Genomic DNA, 11,693 nt, shown 5'->3' on the forward strand with positions numbered 1-11,693 from the left:
AAAAATTTAACCACAAATTTTGTTGTGCAATTTTTCCTGAGTACGCCGATACCCCATATGTGGAGGTAAACCACTGTTTGGGCGCACCGCAGAGCTTGGAAGTGAAGGAGCACCGTTTGACTGTTTCAATGCAGAATTGGCTGGAATTGAGATCGGACACCATGTCGCGTTTGGAGAGCCCCTAATGTGCCTAAACAGTGGAAACCCCCCACAAGTGACACCATTTTGGAAACTAGACCCCCCAAGGAACTTATCTAGATGTGTGGTGAGCACTTTGAACCCTCAAGTGCTTCACAGAAGTTTATAACGTAGAGCCGTGAAAATAAAAAATCGCATTTGTTTTCACAAAAATGATTTTTTCGCCCACAAATTCTTATTTTCACAAGGGTAACAGGAGAAATTAGACCACAAAAGTTGTTGTGCAATTTCTCCTGAGTACGTCGATACCCCATATGTGGAGGTAAACCACTGTTTGGGCGCACCGCAGAGCTTGGAAGTGAAGGAGCACCGTTTGACTTTTTCAATGCAGAATTGGCTGGAATTGAGATCGGATGCCATGTCGCGTTTGGAGAGTCCCTGATGTGCCTAAACAGTGGAAACCCCCCACAAGTGACACCATTTTGGAAACTAGACCCCCCAAGGAACTTATCTAGATGTGTGGTGAGCACTTTGAACCCTCAAGTGCTTCACAGAAGTTTATAACGTAGAGCCGTGAAAATAAAAAATCGCATTTGTTTTCACAAAAATGATTTTTTCGCCCACAAATTCTTATTTTCACAAGGGTAACAGGAGAAATTAGACCACAAAAGTTGTTGTGCAATTTCTCCTGAGTACGTCGATACCCCATATGTGGAGGTAAACCACTGTTTGGGCGCACCGCAGAGCTTGGAAGTGAAGGAGCACCGTTTGACTTTTTCAATGCAGAATTGGCTGGAATTGAGATCGGATGCCATGTCGCGTTTGGAGAGTCCCTGATGTGCCTAAACAGTGGAAACCCCCCACAAGTGACACCATTTTGGAAACTAGACCCCTTAAGGAACTTATCTAGATGTGTGGTGAGCACTTTGAACCCCCAAGTGCTTCACAGAAGTTTATAACGTAGAGCCGTGAAAATAAAAAATCTAATTTTTTCTACAAAAATGATCTTTTTGCCCCCAAATTTTTATTTTCACAAGGGTAACAGGAGAAATTAGACCACAAAAGTTGTTGTGCAATTTCTCCTGAGTACATCGATACCCCATATATGGGGGTAAACCACTGTTTGGGCGCACCGCAGAGCTTGGAAGAGAAGGAGTGTCGTTTTACTTTTTCAATGTAGAATTGGCTGGAATTGAGATCGGACGCCATGTCACGTTTGGAGAGCCGCTGATGTGCCTAAACAGTGGAGACCCCCCACATATGACACCATTTTGGAAACTAGACCCCTGAAGGAACTTATCTAGATGTGTGGTGAGCACTTTAAACCCCCAGGTGCTTCACAGAAGTTTATAACGTAGAGCCGTGAAAATAAAAAAATCGAATTTTTTCTACAAAAATGATCTTTTTGCCTCCAAATTTTTATTTTACCAAGGGTAACAGGAGAAAATGGACCCCAGAAGTTGTTGTACAATTTGTCTTGACTACGCCGACACCCCATATGTGGGGGTAAACCACTGTTTGGGCGCATGGCTGAGCTCGGAAGCAAAGGAGCGCCATTTGACTTTTCAATGCAAAATTGACTGGAATTGAGATCGGACGCCATGTCGCGTTTGGAGAGCCCCTGATGTGCCTAAACAGTAGAAACCCCCCAAAAGTGACCCCATTTTGGAAACTAGACCCCCCATGGAACTTATCTAGATGTGTAGTGAGAACTTTGAATGCCCAAGTGCATCACAGAAGTTTATAATGCAGAGTCGTGAAAATAAAAAATATATATTTTTTAACAATAAATATTTTTTAGCCCCCAAGTTTTTATTTTCACAAGGGTAACAAGAGAAATTGGACCCCAAAAGTTGTTGTCCAATTTGTCCTGAGTATGCTGGTACCCCATATGTGGGGGTAAACCACTGTTTGGGCGCACGGCAGAGCTCGGAAGGGAAGGAGCGCCATTTTGGAATGCAGACTTTGATAGAATTGTCTGCGGGCGTTATGTTGCCTTTGCAGACCCCTAATGTACCTAAACAGTAGAAACCCCCAACAAGTGACCCCATTTTGGAAAATAGACCCCCCAAGGAACTTATCTAGATATGTGGTGAGAACTTTGAATGCCCAAGTGCTTCACAGAAGTTTATAATGCAGAGTAGTGAAAATAAAAAAAATTTTTTTTTTCCAACAAAAAAGATTTTTAGCCCCCAAGTTTTTATTTTCACAAGGGTAACAGGAGAAATTGGACCCCAAAAGTTGTTGTCCAATTTATCCCGAGTACGCTGATGCCCCATATGTGGGGGTAAACCACTGTTTGGGCGCACGGCAGAGCTCAGAAGGGAGGGAGTACCATTTGACTTTTTTAGCGCAAAATTGGCTGTCGTGTTTGGAGACCCCCTGATGTACCTAAACAGTGGAAACCCCCAAATTATAACTCCAACCCTAACTCCAACACACCCCTAACCCTAATCTCAACCCGATCCATAATCCTAATCACAACCCTAACGATAATCACAACCCTAACCCCAAAACAGCCCTAATCTCAACCCTAACCATAACCCTAATCAAAACCCTAAATCCAACACACCCCTAACCCTAATCCCAACCCTAACCCTAATCCCAACCCTAATCCCAAACGTAACACTAATCCCAACCCTAATCCAAACCCTAACCCTAATCCCAACTCTAACCCTAACTTTAGCCCCAACCCTAACTTTAGCCCCAACCCTAACCATAACTTTAGCCCCCGTCGTCACAAAAAAAGTTCAATGTAACCTTTTTTTTGTACGTCGCGTCCGCCATTTCCGCGCATGCGTGGCCGTAACTCTGCCCCCTCCTCCCCAGGACATAGACTGGGCAGCGGATGCGTTGAAAAACTGCATCCGCTGCCCACGTTGTGCACAATTTTCACAACGTGCGTCGGTACGTCGGGCCGACGCATTGCGACCGGCCCGTACCGACGCAAGTGTGAAAGAAGCCTAAGGCTACTTTCACACTAGCGTCGTACTCGGCCCATCGCAGTGTGTCGGGCCGACGTACCGACGCTAGCGTTGTAAGCGCCGCACAACGGGTGCAGCGGATGCTGTTTTTTCAACGCATCCGCTGCCCCATTGTGAGGTGCGGGGAGGCGGGGGCGGAGTTCCGGCCACGCATGCGCGGTCAGAAATGGCGGACACGTCGCACAAAAAAGTTACATGTAGTTTTTTTTGTGCCGACGGTCCGCCAAAGCACGACGCATCCGTCGCACGACTGATGCGACATGTGGCAATCCGTCGCAATGTGTCGCTAATGCAAGCCAATGGAGAAAAAACGCATCCTGCAAGTACTTTTGCAGGATGCGTTTTTTCTCCGACGCATTGCGACGGAAGCCAAAAAATGCTAGTGTGAAAGTAGCCTAACCCTAACCCTAGCCCTAACCCTAAATTTAGCCCCAACCCTAACTCTAACCCTAACTCTAACCCTAACTCTAACCCTAACTCTAACCCTAACCCTAACCCTAACTCTAACCCTAACCCTAACTCTAACCCTAACTCTAACCCTAACCCTAACTGTAACCCTAACCCTAACCCTAATTTTAGCCCCAACTCGTCTTCTCCTGCCGGCCGGCAGATGGCAGCAGATGGCGGGCGCACTGCGCATGCGCCCGCCATGATGAAAAAGCCGGCTGGCAGGAGAAGACAGAAGAGGACCCAGGGACACCGGGTGAGTATGTTAGGGTCCCCGAATCCCCCTATTTCTCTGTCCTCTGATGTGTGATCACATCAGAGGACAGAGAAATAACTGATCGCTTTTTTTTTTTTTTTTTTTTTGCGGTCGCCGGTAAACTGTTAATTACCGGCGATCGCAAAGCAGGGGTCGGTGCAAACCGACCCCGATCATGTTCTTTGGGGTCTCGGCTACCCCCGGCAGCCGAGACCCCAAAGATGTTCCGGGTGCCGGGCGGCGGGCGTACTGCGCGTGTGCCCGCCATTTTTTCCCGGAAAAAAGATGGCGGCGCCCATCGGGAGCCACGAGGAGCACCGGGGGAGATAGGTGAGTATTGGGGGGCTATCGGGGGCCATCGGGGACCCTATTTCTCTGTCCTCCGATGTGCGATCACATCGGTGGACAGAGAAATTAAAAGGCAAATCGCGTTTTGTTTTTTTTTGTTGCGACCGCCGGTAAACGGTTAATTACCGGCGATCGCAACTCGGGGGTCGGTAAAACCCCCCCGAATCATGTTCTCTGGGGTCTCGGCTACCCTCGGCAACCGAGACCCCAGAGAAAATCCTACTCTGGGGGGCGCTATTCACTTTTTCCACAGCGCCGTTAATTAACGGCGCTGTGGTTTAAGTACCCTTAGCGGCCGCCGTTAAAAGGCGTATCGGCGGTCATTAAGGGGTTAAATAAATCATTGTTGTTATTGCAGTTTCGCTTCAATCTCGTAAATTCACCCACAGGGATTGCCTTGACTGTGTGCCTGGGATGACTACTTTTAGCGTGAAGCAATCCATTACCTGCTGTAGGTTTTATAAAAGTTCGTGTGGAAATAAGTTCATTGGGAACACCTGTTAACTCAAGATCCAGAAAAGAAATTTTAGACACAGCTTGAACAGATGTAAATTTTAAATTGAAATTATTGTCATTAATATAATTTACAAAATCCTGTATGGCAGATACATCTCCACGCCAAATAAACAGCGTATCATCGATGTATCTGCCATACCAGTGAATGCATGCAGAAAACGGATTGGAAACTGCAAAGAGGTGTGAATACTCCCAATAAGACATGACCAGATTTGCTAGGGAAGGTGAAAATTTAGCTCCCATGGCCACACCTGTGCATTGTAAAAAATATTCAGAATCAAAAGAAAAGAAATTATGCGTCAAAAGAAAATAAGTTACCTGTAAAATAAAATTAATCAAATCACTTGAATATGAACTATACTTTTTCAGATGGAATTGTAACGCTTGTATCGCAACATTGTGAGGAATACAGGTATATAAAGAGACAACGTCGCAACTTAACCAAGTATATTCTGATTTCCATTTCTTTTTTGTTATGATACCCAGTATATCTTTGGTATCTTTAATATATCCTGGGGTCCTGGATACCAATGGCTGTAGTAGCGAATCTAGCCACTGACCAAGAAATTCATTTAAAGATCCTACGCTGGAGACTATGGGTCTCATAGGTGGAAAAGCGGCTTGTTTATGAATTTTAGGAAGCCCATATAAAATGGGCATTACTGGATGAGAGACCCGTAAAAAATCAGCCTGTTTAATGGTCAGGACCCCCAAAGATATCCCCTCTTCAATGATTTTATCAATTTCAGATTTAAATAAAGGAGTAGGATCAGAAGTCAATTTTTTGTAAATATTGGTGTCCGTCAAAGATTTGAAAATTTCACTTTTATAATCAGAGGAATTCATGATGACAATTGTGCCTCCTTTATCACTAGTTTTTATAACTATGTCATTCATACCTTTTATCTCCTGAATAGCTCGTTTCTGGTTAATAGATAAATTATGTTTCACTGGAACCTTTTGATTCTGCAGGGTTTTAAGATCTCGCTCCACTATTTCTTGAAATTTATTCATGCATTCAGCACGAGACTGCAAAGGATAAAAAAATGGGTTCTTTGTTATTAAATCTAGAGACTGACTAACAAATTCATTAGATTGAGTACCCTGATCCTGTAAATCCTGCAGAATCAAAAGGGACACTTGTTCATGAAAATCCAAAGAATAAAAAACATTAATTGTCCCACAATTTTCTTCAGACACATATTCTTGTTGTTCAGCTGAAAAAAAATGTTTTTTAATTGTAAGATTCCGAATGAATTTGTTGATATCCAAAATTGTTGCAAAAAGATTAAAGTCTTGATCTGGCGCAAAATTTAAACCAAAAGATAATACTTCCAATTGGTCTTGTGTGAAAGATCTAGATGATAAATTTATAACATTATTATTTATTTCAGTGCACCCTTCTTGCGGCGGGTCTGCACACCATATAGACTTTCTGTGCTTCCTCCCACCGCGCCTTTTGCGTTTTTTGGCTTGTTCACATGTCCAATGAGGCTGGTATCTGTGAGCTTATTGAGGGAGGCATCCGATGTGCTACAGCCATTATCGTCAGAGTCCCCCTCTCTTGAGCTAAAGCTTACAAAACGCTTATTTTGCTTTTTGCGGCGATTGGAAAACCGCAGAATGGATCTGGGTGTCCTGGAGGAGTCTATACCTTCATTCCAATTGAACACTTTGTTAGTTGCATAATCGTCCAAATCTCGTTGAAATTTGCGTTTTTTTCGTTGTATAATTTCATCTTCTAATATTGTGACGTCTTCCTGAATTTTCTTATATGAGACATTACTTTCTAAAATGATATCCATACTCTGCAAACTTACTTTAGATGCATCAATTTCTTTTTGTATATCATTAAGTTTTTTGTCCTCATATTTCACAATTAAACGCATGAGATTAAGTGAACAGGTGCTTAATATCTCGTTCCACTCTTCAGAAAATGAGGTGCCCAAATCAGTGGTTGCTTTTTTCTTTATTTGCAAACCTCTTGGCACCATACTTCTGGATATATAATTCTGAAGTGTGGTCAGATCCCACCAAATTTTGGTTTCTTGGATTAAAAGTTTTTTCAGTGCAGACCATGAATTTGAAATTTCAGACGTTGCAACATTGCCTTCAAATGTGCCAGAAAAAACCTTGGCTGCCTTTTGCATGCGGTTTGTAGTGGTGTCTGACATGGTGCAATGTCCCAAAAAAAAGAAAGAAAAATGTAATAAAAGCAGAGAAAGCACTTACTTGTGATGATATATAGCCAGTCCCAAAAATGAGGAGTTGAATCTCGGGTGCACGGTAATCAGCAGAATATAGACAAAGGCAGGGAGCCAGCACACCGAGGAAATGCAGAAAGCACGGATCTCCGTCCTGACGTGACGTAGCAAATGTCCAAAATGAAGAGATGATCCAGCTTCCATATAAAATGTAAAAGTTTAATCCAACATATTAAAATGAGGAGACGACTCCTGGGACGGCATCATACACATAGTAAGGCGAGCGACACGTTTCGACCTAGCGGTCTTTATCACAGCTGATCTGCTAAATGACATATCCGGTATATATGCAACATAACACCAATTAAATGCTAGATAAATGTCATGTGATGCATAGGCTCAAAAAATGCAAAGCAAATAATGTGCGAAAAAATAAATACAATAGATAATAAACAATGCACAATGAATAGAAATAAAACCGTAAAGAAATAAAGACATAAAGAAAAAAAAAAAAAAAAAGAGACATTGCTAATAATGGAACATTAGTTTCTCCCAATCACTTTTCTTCTAAACATTCCACTAATACTTGGTTGCATTGTATAGGTTGCTACAAATGCAACGTAACTAATTGCACTACATGTGTACATCTTACCACCGTTAAGTTTTTTGGTACCGGAGAGAATAAAAATCAATATAAAATTCAAACATTTATCAACTGTAATACACGATTTGTGGTTTACAAAATTGATTGTACGTTCTGTGACAAGTCATATATCGGGTGTACCACTCGAAAATTAAAAAACCGCATATCGGAACACTTGTATGATATTAAATGTACTACAAATAATAGTCGCACCATTTCTTCGGTGGCGAGGCACTTTATTGATTTTCATTCCCGCAATACAGCTTTTTTAAAAGTAACAGGTATTGAGAAAATTAAAAAACCTCCGCGCGGTGGAGATATCCACAGAGCGTTACTCACCAGAGAAGCGTTCTGGATCTTTAATTTAGGTACAAGGTTTCCAGGTGGTCTGAACAAACGAAATGAACTAATGTTCCATTATTAGCAATGTCTCTTTTTTTTTTTTTTTTTTTTCTTTATGTCTTTATTTCTTTACGGTTTTATTTCTATTCATTGTGCATTGTTTATTATCTATTGTATTTATTTTTTCGCACATTATTTGCTTTGAATTTTTTTGAGCCTATGCATCACATGACATTTATCTAGCATTTGATTGGTGTTATGTTGCATATATACCGGATATGTCATTTAGCAGATCAGCTGTGATAAAGACCGCTAGGTCGAAACGCGTCGCTCGCCTTACTATGTGTATGATGCCGTCCCAGGAGTCGTCTCCTCATTTTAATATGTTGGATTAAACTTTTACATTTTATATGGAAGCTGGATCATCTCTTCATTTTGGACATTTGCTACGTCACGTCAGGACGGAGATCCGGGCTTTCTGCATTTCCTCGGTGTGCTGGCTCCCTGCCTTTGACTATGTGGTGGTAACATGTGGTCTGGTCATGGTGTGGTGGTATTTGTTCCTTGTATGTGCTATAATTTGGTCACAATGTGGTGGTAATATGTGGGATGGACGTGGTGTGGTGGTATTTGTTCCTTGTATGTGATATTATTCAGTCACTGTGGTGGTAATATGTGGTCTGTACATGCTGCGGTGGTATTTGTTCCTTGTATGTTATATTATTCGGTCACTATGTGGTGGTAATATGGTGTCTGGTCATGGTGCGGTGGTATTTGTCCCTTGTGTGTGATATTATTGGTCATTTTAAAAATCGAAAAATAAATAAAAATACACCTGGAAATGAGGGTCCTGGTCGCAAGCTTACAATATCTATGACACATGCTGAAAAAGAGCATGGACAGCACCTCCAAAAATCATACATTGATCTAATGCCGCCAGGCAAAAATATATAAAACTGAACATGAAGTTCTTCATTTAACATTCTGATCAGACTGTATGAAGACCACTGCTGTCCATTCTGTTTTTCAGCATATAACTAATTACATAACTATATATATAATTACATACATGACAGCAGGCCCGGACTGGCCATCGGGCACTTCTGGCAAATGCCAGAGGGGCCGGTGCCAGGAGTGGGCCGGTGCCAGGAGTGGGCCGCTGCCGCTATCAGCGGCGCCAGGGCCGACTCCTCCCTCCAGGGCCGACTCACCCCCCCCCACGATCGCCCGCCCCGCATTCAACTGTGCTGTCGCTCCCTCTCCCATTATTCCCCGCTCTGCCTCGCACTAACACTGCGGGTGCGCAATGACGTCATATCATCGCGCACCTGCTGTGTGGCCGGGTAGACTGCAGCTGCTGAGATCGAAACCGGGAGCAGCGCGAGGCACGAGAAGAGGTGAGGAGAGTGTGTTTTTTTTAAATATATCAGTGAGTGATAACTGGATTGTGGGGCAATTGGGGGGGCTGTACTACATTCTATGGGGGCAGTGCTGCATTACATTCTATGGGGGCTGGCTGCATTACATTCTATGAGGGCTGGCTGCATTACATTCTATGGGGGCTGTGCTGCATTACATTCTATGGGGGCTGTGCTGCATTACATTCTATGGGGGCTGTGCTGCATTACATTCTATGGGAGCTGTGCTGCATTACATTCTATGGGGGCTGTGCTGCATTACATTCTATGGGGGCTGTGCTGCATTACATTCTATGGGGGCTGGCTGCATTACATTCTATGGTGGCTGGCTGCATTACATTCTATGGGGCTGGCTAAATTACATTCTATGGTGGCCGGCTGCATTACATTCTATGGGGCTGACTGCATTACATTCTATGGGGGCTGTGCTGCGTTACATTCTATGGGGGCTGGCTGCATTAAATTCTATGGTTGCTGGCTGTATTACATTCTATGGGGCTGGCTGCATTACATTCTATGGGGGCTGGCTGCATTACATTCTATGAGGGCTGGCTGCATTACATTCTATGGGGGCTGGCTGCATTACATTCTATGGGGGCTGGCTTCATTACATTCTATGGGGGCTGGCTGCATTACATTGCTGTATTACATTCTATTGGGGGGAGATTTATTACATTCTATGGTGGCTGTGTTATGACCTAGTGGTTACGGAGTGGTACTGAGATGACCTGGTGGGTAAAACCAATCATGGACAAGCTCAGAGGAGGTGGCAGCTCTACAGACAGTAATCACCTATATGACCTAGTGATTACGGAGCAGCACTGAAATGACCTAGTGGGTAAAACAAATAATGTACTAGCTCTGAGGAGGTGGAAGAGGGAAATGACAAACTCAGAAATGAAACTAGATTTTAGCAAAGGAGGCCACTACTATCTAAATAGACAGAGAAAGAAAAGGCTACTGTGCGGTCAGTATAAAAACTAAATGTCCACGCAGAGTTTACAAAAATAACCTCCACACCGACTCACGGTGTGGAGGGGCAAATCTGCAACACCAGAGCTTCCAACTAGCCGGAATATTTCATGATGACAAGCTAGACAAAAGAGACATAACTTAAACTGAACAAAAGGTCATAGGCAGGGAAACACCCAAAAACTAACAGAACTTATCTTAAGCTGAAATGGACTGGCCAACAGAGAACTTCCAGGAAAGGACTGAATCCACAGGAAGGAACATTGACAGCTGGCATCCACTACAGCCCAAAGCCCAGTTAAATAACAAGGACAGGGAACAGATTAGTGAAAGCAGCTAAGTACCACTTGAAACCACCAGAGGGAGCCCAAGAGCAGAACTCCCAAAAATACCATTTGCAACCACAGGATGGAGCCCAAGAACGGAACTCACAACAGTACCCCCCCCTTGAAGAGGGGTCACCGAACCCTCACCAGAGCCCCCAGGCCGATCGGGACGAGCCAAATGAAAAGAACGTACCAAATCGGCAGCATGAACATCGGAGGCAAAAACCCAAGAGTTATCCTCCTGGCCATAACCCTTCCACTTGACCAGATACTGAAGTTTCCGCCTTGAAAGACGAGAATCCAAAATCTTCTCCACCACATACTCCAGCTCCCCCCAAACCAACACCGGAGCAGGAGGGTCAACGGAGGGAACCACGGGCACCACATATCTCCGCAACAAAGATCTATGGAACACATTATGAATGGAAAACGAAGCTGGAAGGGCCAAATGAAAAGACACTGGATTGATAATTTCTGAAATCCTATAAGGACCAATAAAACGAGGTTTGAACTTAGGGGAAGAGACCTTCATAGAAACATGACGAGAAGACAACCAGACCAAATCCCCAACCCGAAGCCGGGGACCAACGCACCGACGGCGGTTAGCAAAACGTTGAGCCTTTTCCTGAGATAGTGTCAAATTGTCCACCACATGAGTCCAAATCCGCTGCAACCTGTCCACCAGAGAATCTACCCCAGGACAGTCCGAAGGCTCAACCTGCCCTGAAGAAAAGCGAGGATGAAAACCAAAATTACAAAAAAAAGGCGAAACCAAGGTAGCAGAACTAGCCCGATTATTAAGGGCAAACTCAGCCAACGGCAAGAAGGTAACCCAATCATCCTGATCAGCCGACACAAAGCATCTCAAATAGGTTTCCAAGGTCTGATTGGTTCGCTCCGTCTGTCCATTTGTCTGAGGGTGAAACGCCGAAGAAAAAGACAAATTAATGCCCATTCTACCACAAAAGGACCGCCAAAACCTAGAAACAAACTGGGTACCTCTGTCAGACACAATATTCTCCGGAATACCATGCAAACGAACCACATGCTGGAAAAACAAAGGAACCAAATCAGAGGAGGAAGGCAACTTAGGCAAAGG

The sequence above is a fragment of the Ranitomeya variabilis genome, chromosome 3 (assembly GCF_051348905.1).
Source record: "Ranitomeya variabilis isolate aRanVar5 chromosome 3, aRanVar5.hap1, whole genome shotgun sequence".
NCBI classification, from domain to species: Eukaryota; Metazoa; Chordata; class Amphibia; order Anura; family Dendrobatidae; genus Ranitomeya; species Ranitomeya variabilis.